Source organism: Mangifera indica, chromosome 19, assembly GCF_011075055.1.
Source record: "Mangifera indica cultivar Alphonso chromosome 19, CATAS_Mindica_2.1, whole genome shotgun sequence".
In the NCBI taxonomy this organism is placed as follows: Eukaryota; Viridiplantae; Streptophyta; class Magnoliopsida; order Sapindales; family Anacardiaceae; genus Mangifera; species Mangifera indica.
In genome coordinates this window covers 3041633-3056931 of record NC_058155.1, presented here as the reverse complement: position 1 = coordinate 3056931, position 15299 = coordinate 3041633, and the positions used below count along the sequence as shown (strand labels likewise).

The 15299-nt window shown below is 30.9% G+C and overlaps 1 pseudogene; it reads left to right on the top strand.

The window, feature by feature from the left end:
* Positions 1–14877, top strand: part of LOC123203442 — a 37488-nt pseudogene extending 22611 nt beyond the window's left edge.
* The last annotated feature ends 422 nt before the right edge of the window (positions 14878–15299 follow it).

The following is a 15299-nucleotide window of genomic DNA, read 5'->3' as shown; positions in this document are numbered from 1 at the left end:
CTTTGTCATCTCTTCTTCCATTGGAGAGTGAAGATTTGGTGGTCGACGAGTAGTTGGTTAAAGCGTTGTAGTCGGTTGTCGGAGATGGTGGCCGGAGAACGTTTGAAAAATAATCCCTAGGTTTAGAGGGGAGAAATGTTACTTTTGAAAGTTAGAAAACTTTAGACATAGGTGAAGTTGTTAGTTTTTAAATTTGTGAGGGCAAACTATAATGAATTTTATATTTTTTAATATAATTAATAAAATGATGATTTTACCATTACTTTTTTTAACGGAAGTTAGTCCATGAGTGGGACTTCAGGTTTTTCAAACCCCGTGGGTGTGACTTTAACAATGCACTAAAACTTGGGCATAAAATAGTCCTATGGCCTTTAAAATATTGTCGTAGGGAATTTAAACTATTGTTTTTATATTTAAAATTTCATTCATTTGCCTTTCAAACAATCCTTTAAAGGTTATGACATTAAATTTTACATCATAAGCATCTTTTAATTATATATTATAAGAGAAAAAAATAGTTATTTACATTCATTTGTGCATTTCCCTCCCACTAAGCAAAATGAGAAAATGAATCCCCATTTGCGGCATGAATTTGAGGAGCAAACTTTGCATAAATATTTAATTGTTTATATAGAAGAATGTTGAACCACATTTAAATATAATTTGCACGCTTTGTGGCTTCTAATTCAATACATTGAATTGCATTTTATCATTTAAAAAAACTTTAATTTTATTTCTATAAAATATTAATATAAATATAAAAAAAATATATATTATAACTTTTGCTTTTATGAAAATACATGATTGTCAAGTTATGTGTACATTGAATTTACATAAAAAAAAAATTGTAATCTAAATTAAATAATTAAACTTGATTATAATATTAACATAGATTGCCAACATGGATTTAAGCACCGAATACAATAAGACATGTTGATTATAAAAATTGAGAGGGTAGCTGGATGTTCACTAAATTCTGTATTACAACTACATCTTGGTTGTAAATTTTTTGAAATTTTAGCTCTCTCCCATTCATATACCAATGAAGACGCACGAGCTTCAATTTCATTTTGGGTTATTTTTTTCCTCTAAATAATTACTTAAACAACATTTTTATACATGGTTGGTGGCTAAATGATCCAATCATCTTAATTTTGACTGAGATACATAGATAATGAACATAATTAATGAGATGGACTAACCCCTATAAAGTTTTCCCTAGATTTTCATTTCCTTAATGGGAATATTCACTTTTCCGTGCATGTAAGGAAAAGTTTTATTGTGAGAATATTTAGGCCAAATGACTATTTCCCACCCAAAGTTTGATGCAAACTCAACTTTTCACCATTAATTATGAAAAATCTAAATAACCACTTATTTGTTAAATTTTACTATTACTATTAGGGTAAAATTATCATTTAATAAAAATATTTAAAAAATAATAAATTCATGATGTTTTTTTCCCCAAATTTAAAAGCTAACAATTTTCCCCTAAACCTAAAGTTTGAAACGTGACTATTTCCCCTCTAAGGTTTGCATTTTCTCCTTTGTCGCTTTTCCAGTGACCAAAGTCGACCAATCTCTTCCCTCCCATCTCTAGGATGAGGATGAATTGTCGGCCAACTGAAGCAAATTTGTGTGTCCGACAGATCTACGACACTTGATTGACAAATCATCAATCAATCTTCAATTGATAAAAAATTCACCCTTGTCTAGAAGATGTGAGGGAATAGGCTTGCAAGCTTCAATTGTCGGAAAAACAACAAAAGAGAAAATACAAACCCTAGAAGGGAAATAGCCAATTTTCAAACTTAGGGTTTGGGGGGGAATTGTTAGTTTTTAAACTTAGTGGGAGAAAACGTGTTGAATTTATAATTTTTTAGATATTTTTATTAAATAACTATTTTACCCTTAATAGTTACAGTGAAATTTAACAAATGGATGAATATTTAGATTTTTTATAGTTAACATGTGAGAAATTAGGTTTGCATCAAACCTTGGGTGGGAAATAGTCATTTGGCCAAATATTTATTATTTATTATTATAATTGTATCATAAGAATGATATATATATTTTTTAACATAGAGATTTACTTAAGTCAAATATTTGGGATTGAATCAATCATATCAAATAAATAAAATCTAATTATAGTTGTTGGTATCACAATCAAATAAGATTTACTTGTATTACGTAAACTTATTTTTTTACACAGAGATTTTATATTTTTTATTATTCAAACTATCTCTCAAAAGCACAAAAATGATTATTGATAATTGTTCTAATATTTTGAAGTTATTAAGTTTTTTAAGTTGTATAAAAGTAATCATATATGATAAATAATATGAATAACATATTGTATCTATTTAATTTAAAATCATATTGAGCATGAATCTAACTTTAAAAATTCATAAAAAAGAAAAAGACAAAAAGAGAAGTTTACATAAAAGAATTAATTAGTGGAAGAAGAAAAAGTTAGGAGACAAGAAACGTGTGCGAATGGAGAAATGAGATGCAGTAATACATAAGCATGTTTCAGCATTTATCATGTGTATACGAGGAATTCAACGGATGGATTTCTAACTTTAGAATATACATATTAAATTTTAAATATATAAATGATACATATTTAATATATATTATTAAATAATTAAATAATTTTAAATAAAGATAAAATAATATGTAACTATATAATGATATGTTATATGTATATATTTTTTGTATACTCAAAAATAAGTATACATAATATTACTCTAAATTTAAAATGTATAATATAATATTTGACTTTGCTATTTCTATCATGTCACTATTTATTGTATTATTGTTTCTATTTCCTTTTTAGTAAGTCAGAAAGGAATGTTAAAATTTGAATTTTTTTAATGTAAAAAAAGTTAATAGGTCTTAGACTTGAGTGTTCATACATTATGTCCTTATTGATCTTAGATTTTTTTGTTTATTTTACTTCATTTATTTGTATTAATAAATTTTCTTTTCCAATGAAGGTTATAAAAAAGGTATAATTTATTCTATTGATTTGAGAAAATATCTTTAAAATTAAGTAAACATTTTTGTGGTTATACTGTTACATAAACCCAATTATAAATTCCTTGAAAATTCTATATTGGAATAATCTTTGAAAGGCCTATTGGGTGTGATCAAATGATTGGGCCTTTAGGCTTGGTGTTGAACCACATGGGCAAGCCTTTCTGAAGTCTAACAATGGGCTGAATCCAGGGGCCCATTTCATTTTTCATTTTCACTTCTTATGAAAACCAATTTCGTTTAAACCATTAATATCAAAATACTTTGAATTAAGATGTATCTAGTATGCCGAGTAACATCACTATACTAGATTTGAAATAAGCTACGTATTATCATTGATTTTGCAACTTCTATGTATGAGAAACAACTAGTCAATCTATCTAGAGGTGGAAATTTGGGTTGGATCCCAATCCACACTACAAGGATTGAGCTCATATTCCTGATTATAAATCTATATGTATTGATTTGCATGGTGATAACAATATCAAACATTATTACAGAATGTTTCGCCACAGATTTCACATCATTTATAGTGAGATAAGCAATGTTGTGTGTTTATACTTTTAAGGCCAAAAGACTATTTCTCACCTAAGTTTTAGTTCAATTTCAAAAACATATTTACGGTAGATAAAAAACTCAAACACCTATACATGAACTAACTGCTATTAAAATTTTTAGTTAGACCTATACATGAACTAACTGCTATTAAAATTTTTAGTTAGAGACTAAGGTAAGATTGTCATTTTACCATTAAACCCTAAAACTTTAAAAATTAAATCATTTCTTCTCAGGTTTTAAAAACTAACACTTCACCCCTATTATTATAGTTTGAAAAGTTTGGATTTCACCTCTAGAGCTTGTGTCTCTTCTCTAGCCGCCATCTTCATCTCTGACAACAGTCTAATCCACCCTAAACGATTATCGTCAAAGTTTTCTCACCTCTTCGACCATAAATTGATGAATTTCTTCTAAAAATTCAGATGATTTTCATCTAGATGATGATGCCTAGATGAATCATCGTCCAAACAAAAATATTGGATTCACAGTAAAGAGCACAAAGAGTGAAGACATAACATGGTGCACAAATCTCGGTTGGCGATTCAGAGATTTGGATTCAGCGAAGTTGAATGAGAGAGCAAAGTTGAATCGACGATTGAGTGCGATTGCTCTTTGGCCAGAGAGGAAATTCATCGTCAGAGAAAATGGGTGGGAAGAGAAAGTTGGTCAGAGTGGAACTTCATCGTCAAAGAAGAAGAAAAGATAGACCTTAAGGGGAAAATGTAGTTTTTCAAAGTTTAATCATTAAGGGGGAGGGGGGGAATGGATTGTTTTATAAAACCTAAGGGGTAAATGATATAAATTTTTTAAAGTTTTAGGGTTTAAGGGTAAAATAACGATTTGACTTTTGTCTCTAACTGAATATTTTAATAGTAGTTAGCCCATGGGTAGGTGTTTATGTTTTTAATCTGTCATGGGTATGATTTTTAGATTGATCTAAAACTTATGTGAGAAATAGTCCTTTGACCTACTTTTAAATATAAAAAAATAAATAGATGATGTGTAATCATATGATTGAATATTACTTTATTTTTAATTCAAAATAATTTAATCATGTGATGACACATTATTTGTATACTTAATTGTATATTAAAAAATATGTACACATAATTTTATTAATAAAACTATGTGTATATGCTTTGAGTACACAAATTGGTATATACTCGATGTGTATCACTATGTGATTGATTGATTTTAAATTAAAAATAAAATAATATTCAATCAAAGGATAAAGTGTGTATTCATTTATGTACTCAAAATGGTTATGTATGATATTACTCTAATTTTATTGTAGTGAGATATTAGAAAAGAATGAGGATTTATTAAGTACAACACTATATCAATACATTAATATAACATTCGTATACTAAAACCATAAAACTTGTAACCTTGACATAAAATACACCAAACAGAATTATTGAGATAGTATTAAACATTGTTAAAGATGGTAAATCTTATATTACAAATATCAAACAATTAAGTATGTTAAGAGAAAAGTTTAGCAAAGCCTCGAAATGTAGATTAATCGCAAGGTAGAATGATTCTATCATTGTTGTAAAACCCAAACTCCTGGACAAATATATGTAACCATTGTTGGAAAACAATAATGTTACAGTCCACATTTACAATCCACAAACATTTCCTCAAATGCAAACATGTAAGAGAAAATATTCTCCTCAAAATATTTAGTCTCTCTAGCGTAAATAAAGTGCGAGTAAGTTGCATAGTCACCTCACCGACTCTCCTAGTTTTGTTGAAAACTAGACTTAGTCCTCAAAGCGAATTAATTATCTTCAAATTAGTTTTGCTACAGACTTGGTCATGTAAGATTGTAGGGCTTGTGATATTTTAGTTTATCTTCTTTTGTACTATTGGCTTACATGTGTATATAAGGATGCAAGACTAGTGAATATAAACGTGCTTTTCCATTCCAATTAATTTACTTACAACAGATATAACTACTACAGTTCCCTTTTCCATAATAGATTTAACTACTATATTCCAAAATAGCTCGTGGGTTCGACAGTGACCATAATATCGTGGTATCAGAGACATGCACGGTGAACGACCCATGAAATTTCGATTTTCACTAATTGGAGTAGTAGATAGTAAGCTTTAGCACATGACTAGAATAACTAATGAAACAAGTGGTGGAAATGTCTGTGGTCAAGGAAGAAGCTTCCATTAGTAAGCTTAGGCCTGGGTAAGGGTCTTCAGATGGAGAAACACCTCACAGAAACTTTGCTCCCAAATTCGTAAAACTAGACTTTCTGAAGTATGACAATTCAAAAGGCCCAATTAATTAGATTTGTTGTGTTAAACAATTTTTTGAATTTTAGAGCACTCGTTTGGAAGATCAAAACAAGTTGGTTGCTTATCATCTTGATGATGACGTGCAACTATGGTTTCAATGACAACGACAACTAAAGAGGCACTTATCGTGGGAAGTTATGAAGGAGGAATTTTCACAAAATTTTGGAACATCTTCATATCAAAATGCTTTTACAGACCTCTGCAAACTCAGACAAACCAGTATAATGTGTGATTATTGGGTGCAATTTGATAGACTTTTATCACAATTGAAACATTAACTACTGATCAAAAGGTAGGATGCTTTAATAATGGACTTAGGAAAAAAATAAGACTTGATGTACAAATACAATGTCCTCACAATCTTAGCGCAATAATCAAGTTACTTAAGATATTTGAAACCATACTCTCCAATCTTGAATTCAAAAGTTAGAACCATGACTAGGGACCCCCGAAAAGGGTCCAACGAACTCATATAAGGTATCCCTCAATCTTAGAATTATACAAATGTACCAATAAGAGGAACCTTATCAACAACTAACGCCAATTATATTTGATGTTTCACACTAGCCAAAATACAAGAGTGTTACTGACAAGGCCTTTGTTTCCATAGCGATGAACCTTTCACGACAAGACACATTTGCAATTAGCTTTTTTTACATATAATTAAAGCAGGCACTTGAAGAAGGCATGAAAAATGAAAATGGAGGACTAGCAACCAATTTCATTTCATATGAATTCGAGCAATCTGAAATCTCACTCCACACTCCTATTGGGGTACCCATACCATAAATGATGCGCATCCAAGCTAAGATCATAGGAATGAATTTTATAGTATTGATAGACTCAGAGTTTACCCATTGTTTCCGACATAAAATAATTACACATTCACTAAAACTTCCTGTTAAACCTAGACCGATGTTATCAGTGATGGTTGCCAATAGAGAAAAATTACATAACAAAGGGGAATGTCATGGAGTAGCTCTCACTCTTCACATTAAAACAATTTCAATTGATTTTTTTTATCCTTTAAAAGGTTGTGACATAATTCTTAGGGCCTAATGGATCCAAACATTTTAACCAATTATTTGGGACATTTGGAATATGTTATTAAAATTCAAAACAAACCAAGGTATGGTGACATTATAGGAAATTGGATCTTTAGAAGTTCAACGAGTTAAAGAAAAATTCTTCACTAATACTTTGTGGCAAAATAGCGGAAACGGAACCCTCCTCGAAATTTCGTCAGTAAATGCAAACATTGAAAATCAAATTGAGTCAGCGACATGGAATTAACTTCAACAAGAATTTCCTAAAGTGTTCAAGGATCTTAAAGGCTTGTTACCTAACGAGAGCAAGACCATCACATACCCTACAACTAGGAAGTGGCCTAGTTAGTGTTTGACCTTTTAGCTACCCATACTTCTAAATGAGTGACAAGTTTCAACAATGTTGGAACGAGGTCTCATTTGACAAAACCAAAGCCTCTTCTCATCCCCTATCCTTTGAGTAAAAAAGAATGATAGCTTGTGGCTTTTTGGTGTTAACTATCAATCTTTTAACAAAGTCACCATTAAGGACAAATTTCTAATTCTAGTTTTCAAAGAATTCTTGGCTGAATTACATGGTGCCAAATGGTTTATCAAGCTAGATTTATGTTCAGGGTACAATTAAATTCATATGATAGAGGAAGACATTGCAAAAATAGCTTTTCAAACACATTATGAACACTTCGAATTCATGGGAATACCTTTCGATCGTTCTAATACTCCTTCAACGTTTCAAGTAATCATGAACTCAATTTTTTAACAGTACTTCAGAAAGTTTATTTTAGTATTTTTTGATGATATTTTAATCTATAGTCAAGAATGGAATGAATATCTAAGTCATGTAAGAATTGTTTTCTCGATGTTAAGAGAAACTAAGTTGATCATAAAAGAAAGAAAAATGTTGATTTGCTAGACAATAGATTAATTATTTGAGACATGTAATCAGATCTCATGGAGTACCTAAGAAGAATGAGGCCATGGCAAGTTGGTTAAAAACCATGAATGTGAAAGAGCTAATGGGTTTTCTCAACCTAACTAGATATTACCGTTGTTTCATAGTAGGCAATGACGTTATCGCTTGATCATTGACTAAAACGCTTAAGAAAAATGCCTTTCAATGTAACCAAGCTTCATACACTTCTGTCCACAGGCTCAAAGAGGCTTTGACAAAGAGTCTAGTCCTCACTTTATTAGATTTTTCCATTCCATTCATTGTGGAATGTGATGCATCCAACATAGGCATTGGCACAATCTATATGCAAAATAAGTGAGCTATAACATACTTAAGTTCTAGTCTTAAAGGAAAAAACCTTTCCCTCTCCACTTATTAGAAAAAATTGACAGTGTTGGTCCTTGTAGTGAAAAAATGGCGTCCTTACCTCCTTGAAAGATACTTTATTGAGAAAATTGACCATCATAGCCTTGAGTATTTGTGGGAAAGAAAAATAGCCATTGAAACACAACAAAAATGGATTATTCAGCTTTTAGGGTACGACTTCAATATTATGTATAAATAAAAGATGACTACCATTGTTGTTGATGCCTTATCCCAAAAGGAACAAGAAGCTAAAGTTTTGATCCCTCACTTTACAGTTGCAACACCCATAGGTACATCCAAAGACATTTTAGTCTTTTCCCTGACATTTAATCGACTTAATAATGAAGTTTTTAGCGGGATGCACACTCATATATGTTGGTATACATGGTCATACATTGTCGACAAAGTTTGAAATTAAGATAAAATAAGAATCATAAAAATATTAGAGATTGTCTTAGTAGCTATAATGTCATACACACCTATTTACTTCAAATACATGCTTTTATATTATGTTTTACAGTGAAAATAAAAAGGAGTATTTAACTTAATTTTCATTATTTTGTATGCCCTAGCTGCACACTAGAAAAGAGAGGAAAGAGAGAGGAGCTTATTTATTCGTTGAAGGAAACTGCCAATCACCAAAAATCCTATTGCCACGTGAAGATTAGTGCATTCTAAGGAGGACAAGTAAGTGTGGTGACTTCTTAATTGATTTTCTTGAAGAATTATGCTTTGTGATAATTGATTGATTGTGGTTGTGTTGTTGAGCTTGCTGTGATGATTATTAACTTAGCGATAATGAGATTTATTTGTTGAATATATGATTATTTGATTATATATATGTGAATATAGTGATTGAATGGAAAAATGTTTAATTAACTTGAGTTTAAACGCCATGATATGTTATTATAAGTGAATATATATGTTTTTGGTTATGAAATGAACATTAGGATGCATAGAGACTAGCTAAAGAACCTTCGTATGCCTTTGAATTGTCAAAAATCAGTCGGAATGTTTAGAAACTCATAAGGGCAAAGTGCATATCACAATACATGCTGGTGTATAAGCATAAAAAGGAACATAGGTGGTGTAAGGCAGCATCATGCACTCAACACCGAGATGCATTAGCCATATAGTTTAGTTTAGTTCATGTGTCCATGGTAAGGGATATGGCCTCTTAGTTATTTTTTCATGTGGTTAGTGAGATGCATCATAAATATATCCATGGTAGGGGCTATCCGAATATGGTTTTCAAATAGTAATCCTATAGCTAGCATATATGGTAAAAGAGAGATTATGACCAGATTTCCCATATGACCATGGTATCATAATTAGCTAGTCCAATAGACTGCATGGGATGTGTGCAAGGCACGATAGTGAGTACACATACAAGGTGTCATTTGCTTTCACCATGCCATCAAATTTGTCGAGATTGGCTTAGGTCTTAGCACCCTTTGTTGACAAGCCTCAGTTTCAAGGAGTACCTCACAAAAACTTACTGCTTTTTTTTATGGTCCATTAAAAGTAATCCAAAAAATAAGCAAAGTGGCATACAAACTATATTTGTGTTAAAGTAGTCTTATACACCCTATCTTCCACATGTCCTTACTTAAGAAACATGTGGACACCAATGAAAATGCCACCTTAACTCTTCTAGAGTGTGAAAATAATTTCTTTGGTGTTTTTAAGCAACCAAAGAACATTTTGGTTGCTCATGGTAAAGGATGGAGGTAAGAAGTGTTTGTCAAATGGCAAGGCTATGATGAATCGAAAACTTCATGGGTTAATCGAAGAAACTTCTACCTAGATTACCCCAATTTCCTATTTCTTTAAGGATAAGGTTTTTTTAAGGGGGAAGAAGTTGTTACAGTCCACATTTATAGTTCATAAACATTCCCTCAAATGTAGACATGCAAGACAAAATATTCTCTTTATAAGACTTAGTCTCTTATATGTAAATAAAGTGTGAGGAAGTTGCACATTTGTCTCACCAACTCTCTTAGTTTTGCTGAAGACTAGATTTATTCCACAAAGCAAATTAATTATCTTCAAATTAGTTTCGGTATAGACATGGTCATGTAGGATTGTAGGACTTGTGATATTTTAATTTATCCTATTTTGTAACATTGGCTTGCATGTATATACAAGGATGCAAGACTAGTGAATAAAGGCATGCTATTCCATTCCAATTAATTTACTTACAACAGACATAACTATTGCAGTTCCTTTCTCCACAACAGATATAATTACTACATTTTCTTTTTCTATTCCAGAATAGCTCATCGACAATTTGTTAGAGTCGCAAGGAGAGGTCGAGGCCGAGGCCATGGATTCGATAGTGATCATAATAGGGAACCTTTAAGAAAGACATGTGAACAACATACCTTTTTAATTCATGATGATCACTACTGTTAAAATACGCTACAAAATGGCCCTTTGAGCTCTTGTAATACTTCTTTCTTCAAACTCATCAATTGTCTTTGCATAGTTGTTACACCAAAGAGACTATAAAAGTGTGATTTTTAGAGAATAAGTAAAGTCAAAGAAAATAAAGCTAAGTTCTTCTATAAAATTTGGAGTGTAGCCAAAAATACCCATAAGTTTCTATGCACTGGAAGAGTGCATATATCTTTAAGCTCCAACTGCTTCTAGAGGCAAGTTGAGCCGCAGTTGGAGTTTCATGTGAAGCTACTTATCAAAGAAAACAAAACCTCTCCTATACCTTCATTAAGTGAGCGAGAAAAAAAAGACATTGCAAATGATCAAACAAAGTGAATCGATTCTATTAAATATGTAAAACCTTAAATTTTGTACTAGATTAATAAAAAATTTAATTTTGATATATTATTAGTAAATTTCAAACTCATAACCTCTTTGTTATTTGGGTGCCCCACTCTCGCCATTAGGAGTTAAACAAATTGTATCTCTTCAAATTACTTTGCCAACGATTTGATTAATTTACTTTTTTTTAAACGTGTTATTTTATTGTTCACTTAAAAGAAGAAACATACTTTTAAAAAAACTATGATGTAATCAATACATCACCCCTTCATTTCACATAATATATTCATCACCCCTTCATTTCACATAATATATTTACTTACAAATAAATTTACACGTGTTGTCTTATGTTAATTAAATTTAGAATGAAAAATCACTTTACTTTTAGTATTTTTAAATAAGCATTTTCTAAAAACTTCACATGTTTTGTGAATACCAAAAAAATACAATCATAACACCTATTTCAGTCAAATTGTCAATTAAAGTTAATCGACACAAATATATTTTGATATTCCACTAATTAGGGTTTATTTTTGTTTTTTTATAAGGTTGAATTGATGAGATTATTGATAGATATTGAATATTAGATTTTAATTAAGTTTAGGGATGAATTTTGATGCTAAGTTTTTGATTGTAGGATGAGAATTTTAATTAAAAATTTGTTTGGGGATGAATAAGTAATTTTTTAAAGTTTGTTGGATGATTAAAATATTTGTATACATTTTTAAAGCACGACTTAATACAATAAGGGGCATATAACAAATTTAATTAAAAGGTAAAAAAAATCCCTAGATATTAAATAGATTTTTAATTGATAGATCATTGAATCAAAATTAGTCTCTTGAAATCTAAATGGATAATTAGCATGATAATTTCATTACCTTTGACAGGGCCAAATGATTAGTTTTGCTCAAGATTTGACAAAATGATCATTCCATTCTTTAAGTTGAAATAAGTTTACTCATTCTATTTGCTAAATTTGTTAAAAAAACTACTAAAATTTTTGTAAAATTATTAGAAAGACAAAATAATAATAATAATAATAATAATAACTAAATAACACTTTGCCCAATTTTTTAAAAATATTTTGTACCTCAATTTATATTAATTTTAATTAAAAATAATAAACAAATTTATTAGTACAAAAATAAATTGAATGTTAATAATATATAATTTTATGTTTAAAGGGTGAATAATAATTTTTGAAAATGTTAATAAAATTTTAAGAGGTGAAAATATTGAAAATTTCAATATTCGTTTTAATAGTTTTGAAAAAGATATTTGTACCCTTAAAAAATTGAAGAGCGTGTAATAAATTAGGGTGTAAATATCATTTTATAAACATTATAATTATATTTTTAAAATATATAAAGTGGATATATGATGATTTTGAAAACAAGATAAGACTAATATCTATTTAACCCTTATAATTTTGAAAAAATAATATTTGTACCCTATAATACTATTTATAATTCAGTTGGACGAATGTGTTACTATAATATTTTAAACTCTAACCATTACACATCAGAAACTAGACTACTATGATTTGGTTATAAGTCATCGTTACTCAAAGAATTCGTTGATCAATTCCCATTTTCTTTTTCTTCTTCAACAAAATAATAATAATAATAAAAATGTAAAACAAATGTATAAGTCTACAGTCTAAAAGTCTCAAAACCAAAACCTAGAGATCCATCTAAAGAGAAAAAACCCAACCCAACTGAGAATCGAAGTCTCAAATGAGATTCTCAAGTGGGTTGTGCCCAATTTAGAAAGAAATACAAGAGTCAAGTTCTGGAGTTGGTGGATAATAGTATTGGTAGCCTGTGATCCACATCTTAATTTATTTGTCAATCCTTTCGGTTTGGTTTTATGGTCTTATTCTTCTAATCTTTCAATAATCTATTTGGTTTCAAAGCAACATTAGAGTAGCACAATGCTTACAAAGTTTAATAGACCTAGGATAGGATTCAAGACATAGACAATCGGCATTGGGTTTTCTCAGGGAAAGTTTTAGGGTAATTTAGTTTGCAAGTTTGGGATCTTCTATATGTAGACAATTTATATGATTTCAAATAACTTATACATTAGCATCAGAAATTACCAAAATCAATCTTAAGGTGTCATTGTACATTTTGTTGATTTTTTTTAATCCTTTTCCCTTTTCATCTATAGTGAATTTTAGGCCTTTTACAGAAAATATAAGTGTCTAATCTATCTTTGCTTTTTGTGCCAAATGTATAGGCATTTCTGAGTGAATAGAAAACTTCTACATGTTTTTCATTAAATGTAATGCAATATGGTGAGATGTTAGATGACTTTCCTATGTAGTGGAATAAAGAAGTCAAATGGTATTGTGTTCACAAGCCTTATATCTTATCATGGATTAGAGAATTTTTTGTCACACTTACAGCATTCTACCCTGCTTAGAGTAGACTGAAATATTCATTTGATTGAAAGAGTGAAGATCCTCATATAACATTGGTATTGACAATGTTGTTTAATGTAACAACTTACTGGTTGCTATTGTCTTGATTTTCCATCTGAAGTTCTTGTTTTGTGGTTTTCAACTGTTAACATTTTTATAAGCATTGTCCAATGTCCTCTGTTGTGCAAGTTGACTCGGTGGTTTGTACAAATAACTGTTTGTTTTGCATTTTGCGTCATCATTTTCTACTATTTATGCTAACAAACTTCAATGCATTCCCTATATTTTTTCAGAGACGTAAAGGTGATCCACTTCGAGTATACATGGATCTTGAAGGTGGTACAAAGCGTTCAGGTCTTGAGGATATATTTATTGGTTATCATGCTAAAGATGATGTGCAGTCAACGTATGCTGGTGCGCTCTTTCACAATGGTCGAAATTATCAGGTCTCATCTTACAAGGACAATAGTGTTAGCTAAAGTTATTTGCTTCTTTTGAAGTTTCCACGGATTTTTTCAGCAAATTATACCGTTAACTTTTTTCCTTTTTCTGAAGGATACACTTGTTTATTGGTCTTCGTCACGCTGTCTTCCTCAAAGAAATCGACTGGCCAAAAATCTCCTGAGCTTGCTGCCTCACCATTCGTTTGGCAAGTGCTTGAACAATGTTGGTGGCTCAGACATGGCTCTTTCTATCTATCCTGACTGCAACAATGATGCCAGCGTCAAGCCAAGATGGTGGGATCATTTACATTGTGCCATGTCTCACTACAAATTTGTACTAGCTGTCGAGAACACCATGACACAGAGTTATGTGACAGAGAAACTATTTTACGCTCTAGATTTCTGGTTCAATTCCCATATATTTCGGAGCCCCAAACGTTTGGGATTTTGTCCCACCACACACTCAATAATAGATGGAACTAAATTCAGATCCTTAGAATCATTAGCTTCTTATGTCAAGGGCCTAGCTAATGACCCTGTGGCCTATGCAGGGTACCATGCTTGGAGGAGATGTGGTGTCTTGGGTAACTATGGAAAGACTCGTGCAGTAAGCCTCAGATACATCGCCTTGCTGGCTGTGTGAGGCTGTTATCAGAAAAGGTGGGAGAAATGCAAGAGCTAAGTGGAATTTTGCCTATTTTTAGTTTGTTTGGGTTTGCTTCTGATGGTAGAATGATTGTTGGTGGAAGGTGTATACAGGCTGGATTGAAAGGATGTACACAGAAAAGGTTAAAAAGAATACAAGTGGTTCTTTTAGATTGAGAGAATGCCAGCATTAGCCTAGAACTAACATATTCATATAAATTGTTGAAATTGTATGTCTTCAAAGGGTGAAAACAGGAGGGAATTGACTATTGTACGAAAATGATAATGTTAGTTCTTGGAAATTACACGATCGATAGTATGTTCGAAGCTTACAATATTAAATGGTTAATCAAATGCAGGATTCTTTAGAAACATGATGATTTTGATCCCAAATGAAAAGTTTATTCAGATTAGCTTACTTTGCAAATTGCATAGACTTTCTTACGATTTAAGGCAAGACTTCGAAAATTTCCCTACTTTTTGCCATGGTTTGGTGCTTTGGATCTTGATGGTCTTCAACTCTGGATGTCTATTTTGAAGATCATTCATTGTATCCATCTCTATTGTCTGTTCATCGAAATTACCATGAATCCATGTAAATTAGCTTAGTTCCTTCGTAGTAAAGTTTAAAATCAATGACAGAAATAATAAATTACATGTAAGGGGCGAAATTACAGTGTTTGTTCAGTGAAGGAGGAACACTAAAATATAAAACATTACAGAGTACA